The sequence below is a fragment of the Silurus meridionalis genome, chromosome 12 (genome assembly GCF_014805685.1).
Source record: "Silurus meridionalis isolate SWU-2019-XX chromosome 12, ASM1480568v1, whole genome shotgun sequence".
NCBI lineage: Eukaryota > Metazoa > Chordata > Actinopteri > Siluriformes > Siluridae > Silurus > Silurus meridionalis.
Window position 1 is genome coordinate 17,899,244 of NC_060895.1, and position 6,988 is coordinate 17,906,231.

Genomic DNA, 6,988 nt, shown 5'->3' on the forward strand with positions numbered 1-6,988 from the left:
TGTCTCTCATTTACACATGCCAAAGATCCCTATTTTCCATTTCCTAAGTTCTATAACAGTAATTCATAATTAACCACAACAATCATAATAATCATTTTATTATGGAGACAAATTTCTGTGAAATGACACAGCTGTCCCTCATTCCATGCTGTCTGTGTGACTTGTCCTAATCAGATGCAGTCCATGCTTGAATCATGAGTAGAATAGGAGGGATTGCTAGTCTACTTGAGATAGATTTTAGTCTAGCTTTTCAGGCTGCTTGGTGGTCCTGAGAACTGTGCTGAGGTGAACAATATGACTACTTAGTAGAGCTGTTTGCTCATTTCTGGCAAACCCTGACAGTATACTTGAATTAAACATGTTCTGATTGGATGCATATGGACAACAATATGCTTAAAGAACATAGATTTTTCATTTTCACTTATATAAATGTCTTGCAGAAAAACATTGAATTTTCCTGTATCTTAAATAACATCAAAGCTCTAAATTGTAAAAAAAAATACAGCATGGAATTTGGTAGTATGGAAGTCAAAGCTTTGTAAAGACTTGCATGAGTATTCTAATCAATGTTTTATTCCTTTATTTTCTGTGCTTTCTTTTTTTCTTTTTGGCTTTAAATTAAAGTGGATTTATGTAGGCCGAGCCTGCGTGGGATCATTTCTCTGCTATGGATATGGGAGCATTTAGATTCAGCAATGGTGAATCCATTAACAGCAGACTGAGCAGGTTTTTATGTCCCATGAATGAATTATTTTTCTTTTCCAGTGTTATGACCCAGCTGTCTGAATCTGTATATATATATATATATATATATATATATATATATATATATATATATATATATATATATATATATATATATATATATACACACACACGTATATATTTATCATATATATATTTTATTATTTTTATATTAGATTTTAGTCAATGTACAGCTTGTATAGTAGTATATATTTACTGTCCTCTGAAAATAACTCAACATACAGCAGTTACAGTTTAATTTCCTTTAAAAGCTATACTACACTGGTTGCTGAAATGTGAGGGTGTACTCACTTTTGTGAGATATATCTCTAATAATATATATATATATATATATATATATATATATATATATATATATATATATATATATATATATATATATATATATAAGCATTAAGCATATTCATTTATAAATATATCAGATGGTCAAAAAGTATTCAAGATAAACTCCCAGCCAAATACACATAAATTTTGTATTTTATGACTTTTCTTAGGAATCTGATTATAGAAATATAAAAATAATAGAATTATATGAATTATATAAAAAACAAAGAAATTATGTAGAAATCTTAATTATCAAATATTTTCTCTTGTCACCAAAGTTTATTTGACCACATGCTGGATTATTACCAAAATCTGATTTTTAGTACCGTTATCTATTAATAAATAAACTAAACATTGTCTTATAAGATCCCATTATAAATAAACACAAAGCTTGTGTGTGATGTGAATGTTTTTTTTTTTATGTGAAAACCCTAGTTTTTGTAAGAAACTTATGAGAATGAGAAAAATCAAGCGTCATGCTAATAGTCACATAGCATGCAATTTTGAGAATTAGTCTCAGTTTTTGCGATAATGAGCTAATTGTATTTTGAATATTTTATTAAAGTTTTGAAAAGAGAAAAAACGGTGTATGCATATATATAATGCCTATCCTTAAGATGAATTCATTTGCATCTATTTGCATTAACTACAGAAGCACCCCGAAAAAGGTTTGCAGTTTTATTTTTACATGCAAATATTTATTAAATCATAGCCTTAGTGTATTTTCCCACCATATATCTTACAATAATTCAAATTACAAATATTTGCATTTAGAGAACATTCTTATGTATGTTTGAGAGTTTAGCATATTAGCAAAGAAAAATGTACGTCAAGATGACAAAGCTGTTTAGAAAACAAACACGTAATCTGTAAACATGATGCACATAGTGAGTCGACAGTACATCTTAAAATGATCAAAGCTACTCTAAATATTTATTTATTTATTTATTTATTTATTTGTATTAAATTTTTTTATTAAATCAAGACAAAAGAGATTAAATAATTATGATGTTTAAGTGTAAATCATTTATAAATATATAAAAAATATCTTACCTTATAAAATCACATCTTTTCATCCAAATCTTCCTTGTTGCTGAGTCAGTATTGCAGTAAGTAATCCGCCCTGACTTGCCAACATTATAGTTTTTTGTTTTGTTTTGCGACTGTAAGTGCATGTGCAACATCTACTACAAATCAGGTTTAGTAAATGTAGTTTGATAAGGTTGGTTTTGGATCCATTCCAGAAAGAATTATGAAAGAATAATTTGGAGCAATAATAGTTATTTTTTTTAGCATTTTTAATATATCTTATTTGCATTGATTGCTTCTATTCAAAGAGGGGCTTTAATAATTTTATTCCCCCGCATTTACGGATCTACGTTTGGCGGATCTCCATCCAACCGCAGAGATGCTGCAGATAAGCACAAGACTGACCTCTCAAATTACTCTCTAGAAGTGTATGTGTCTATAAATATCAGGGATCCACCAGCCACACCTTCACCTACCCCACCTATCACTCCAAGCAGCTCTCCTACCTACTAATCATCCAGACCTGGCACTCATCAGCCCCCTTGCAATATAATATTTGTTCACCCACCAGCTCATTGTCCGTTCTACAGCTTAGGCTGATGAACATTGCTGGACTACCCAAGCTACGGATACTATGTTTCTGGTTTTGTTACTCTTTGTTTGCGGGACTCTGTTAGTTCTCAGAACTTTCTGGTCATAGCTTTCACCAGGTTTAGTAAACCTGGAGTTTTCGTTCTGGTTGCCGTTTTCTGCCTTGCCCTTTTGTTTTCATTAAAAACCTGCGTAAGTTGCACTTCGGTTTCCGGCACGTTCTTCCGCCTGACAATAAACTATGTGACATTAGTTTTGTCATTTTTTTTATATTACCCTTACAGACAGATTTAATAAAACCAGACACGTATTAACACTAAAAGCATCTTAGTTTTAATCTTGCACATGTGCATGGTGGAACTTTTTGCCTACCATGGCAAAAATCACAAAACACCACATTAGTCATGGTTGCCACTTGTGAGAACTTGTTGATGTTCCCATAAGCAATGGAAAAGCCTCCTGTAAGTTTATTAAATTGCATTCCAGGAATGGCGTAATGCCTGCTCTCTGGGACTTTTTTGATTAAGGAGCATGGTGTTGAATTCATTTTGGTATTTCTCTTTTACTCACAAGCTTAAGGGGAAATCAGCAGAGGCCTGGACAAAGGAGTTGCAGAGGCACAGCTAGCATTATGTTAATGTGAAATTTAGGGTGTGAATATATCATAATAATATTATACAACAGCTCAATATACAGCAGCTCATTGGGACATTACACCACTCTGAGCGACGCTTAGGATTAGCTAGTTGAGCCAAAGCTAACCCTATGCATTGTCACTTTATTGCACTTCAGTTGTTTAAGGCAAATTGTTCATACTGTTTACAGTTGTTTATTGCCTGTGATAATTACTGTAGCAATATGGGCTGACTGTAAATCATTTGTGTCTATTTGATTTGTTTCTTAATTATACATAATTCAGGGAAGATTTACACTGGCAATTTCTGAGCCTCCTGATGTCTGATTTTGGTAGCTGAACCAAACCAGACAATTATAGATCTACACAGGACTCAATGATGGCTGAGTAGAATTGTTTCAGCAGCTCCTGTGGCAGGTTGAATTTTCTCCGTTGGCGAAGGAAGTACAACCTCTGCCGGGCCTTTTTTTAGCAGTGGAGTCAATGTTATTGTCCCACTTCTGGTCCTGAGAAATGGTGGTACTAATCAGGCCTCAGGTTAGGAGGCCAGATAGAGAATTGAATAGTGTTGGTAAAAAAAATGAGGAAATATATGAAAACATTGCAGTATAACCGTCAGGATTATGGCATTACTTCTGCATGTTACATGGCTGAATCACATCACTGATCACTCACACCTGTTTCTTGTCACCTGTATGCGGAGAAACAAAAATGGGGTATGCAGTATATGCGGTGCCCCACTAGATGAAAAGTATTTATTCTTGTATTTAATCCTCTTTTTACAGGAGGGGGATGGGCGTACCAACCATGATCTTGCATACCCCTTAGCAAATGTCTAATGTTCTTCATGAGTCTTCTATCAGTCTATAATCTGTCTATAAATTTGTACACCCACTGAATGTGTGTTAGTTAATACAAAAGGAGCCTCCAGACTTTACTTGTTCTGCAGTCATGGTCACTATAATACGTTAATTTCAGAGGTGGCTTCTTCTAGTGTATATCACTTTAAAGTAAAAATGTTATGTGATTTAGTTTCAAATGGTTGTTAAATGAAAGTGGAATAAAAAATAACTATTGTGAATTTTTTGAAATTTGGATGAATTAGAAAGTTTGTTAAGTTCACATGGAAAGTGCCAGGCAAGTGAAACATAAGCCATCTGTGTGCTGTGAATGGATGTCTATCGAGTTTACATTTAATCACAAGCGCAAAAGCAACAAAAATAAACATGTTGCATAAGCAGGACCATATGAATGCTCATGGTGTGGGTTTGTTTTGTTGTTTTGTGAGACAGATGACTAAATGTCAGAATACTTTTTTATGATGTCTTGTCAAAATACATCACTATTTGTCCTATGAGTTCTGTTTTCTGTACATACACCCAGGTTACAGTGTGGCACGGCAGTGTTTATACTGTCTATAATAGTTAACACCAAACTGGTGTGCGGATGATTGAGCTTTGACAGGAGACACATTACCTCACTTCCTGTGTTTGTTTTATTATCATAAACTGTTTAGATTTTATTCAAACACTGAACACTGAGAGCTGTGAAAAGAATCACCTTCCAGTAATCACTCAAATGTAAAGGTTAAGAGTTTTAACTAGGCTTGTTTGCTTTGCTATTAGCAACATTACACTGTAAAATAATCCATATTCCTGGAGTGCAGTGTTGAGTAATAAGAATTGCCCAGCATAGAACTTCTCACAGTTCTCCCCTTTTATTGATGCTCAGCTAAAATGTCTCTTAGGGTTTAATAAAATGGATTGTAAAGCTCAGACCTGGGGAAAGAAGCCTGTCCTGGCTAATGCTACAGAGCAGTCTGGCATGATTCAGCCTGAAAACTCTCTCTCTCTCTCTCTCTCTCTCTCTCTCTCTCTCTCTCTGTCAGTCAGCCGTGTGAACTGTACTTCCTAAAATAACATTATTGTAACTGAATTTGTTCTTGTTATTGACCATAACGGTTTTATATTTGACTAATTTCATGGCTGCTTCCATCTAGGTCAAATAATAGCAACACCAGTTCTTGAATCAATACCAGTAACAATTCAGTCATTACAATTTTGCTTATTAAATAAAGTATACCTACCTGTTAATAGTCAAGTCAAGTTTATTTCTATAGCGCTTTTCACAATGGACATTGTCTCAAAGCAGCTTTACAGAATTTAAGAATTAAGGTGAATGATGTGTGTTTATCCCTGATTAGCAGCCTGGGACGACTGTGGTAAGGAAAACTCCCTTATATGTTATGAGGAAGAAACCTTGAGAGGAACCAGACTCAAAAGGGGAACCCATCCTCATTTGTGTGATATCAAAAGTGTGATTATAGTCTTTAAAACAATACAGAACTCTAGAGAGAGAGCACTAACATGAGCACTGGAATGTAAGATTGTACAGTTTTAACTCTACTTTAAGTCTACAGTTTTATACAGTCATTTGAAGTTATGGAACCAGGAGCTACTGAACAACTCATAAAATAGCTCAACATTTGAGATCCAACACTAGCTTCTTCATGTCAGAGCCTTTAAAATGCAAAGAGGTCCAATGTCTAAACTCTACATGAAGTGGAATAAAAATGGCGCTGGTACATCTCCAGATGGTCATCTATTTCTTTAGAGGTCCACAATCTTCATGAGGTGGGACGTAACTGGAGCTGGTGCAACCTCAGGATGCCTCGTAGAATTAGCGTAGCTGCTGTTAATGATATTAACATGCACAGGTTAATAATGTGCATTTAATCACATTTAAGAACAAGGTTATGATATGTGATATGTTTTATGTGTAGAACTCGCTTAAAATGCATTGTGATTAGTGAACATTTATACAAATTAAATTTCTGTATTAATTAATTGAAAATTAACACTATATAGTGAATTACTAATGCTTTCAATTATACCCAAAGAAAGTCCACATGATTGGAATTAGAGAATATTAATGATTGTTAATATTCCTCTGAACTTGATTTTATCTGAACACTGAACTTGTAAATGAAACACATCAACTCTGCAAATTGATCGTTAGTATAATTTGTTTAATTGTTATACCTACTAAAAACATTTTTTGTATTAATTGTGGTACATAAATCAAATGTATTATTATTATTATTATTATTATTATTATTATTATTATCATCATCAGTAGTATCAGTAGAAGTAGTAGTAGTAGTAGTAGTATTTCAAAATAATTGTATTCCTCATAGCTTGAATGCACAAATGAAGAAGCAAGCACTTTGATGACATTTTGAGTAATGGAGACCATCTTTTTTTTTTTGCCTGAAAAGCCTACTGGGATCCTGCTTGTGATTTTGGGTCTAATCACTTAACATTTCACATTGTACACTAAGTTTAAATTCTTGAACCGGGTTTGGTTTTATCTCATATAGCTAAGGATGATTGTAAATATTATTCTTCGAAACCTATTCAATATCACTTGTTTATATCTTATACTTGTTTGTATCTTGTGCATAATTCATTCTTATTGAATGTGCTTTTGACATGTAGCAACAAGAGCAAGACTCTCTTTACCTCTCTTGCTGTGTCTTTCTCTCTCTCTCTCTCTCTCTCTCTCTCTCTCTCTCTCAGAAAAGGCTAAAGAATGTGTGTAGGAAGCCTGATGATTAGGGACTGACTGAGGGAACTGATTTTTTTG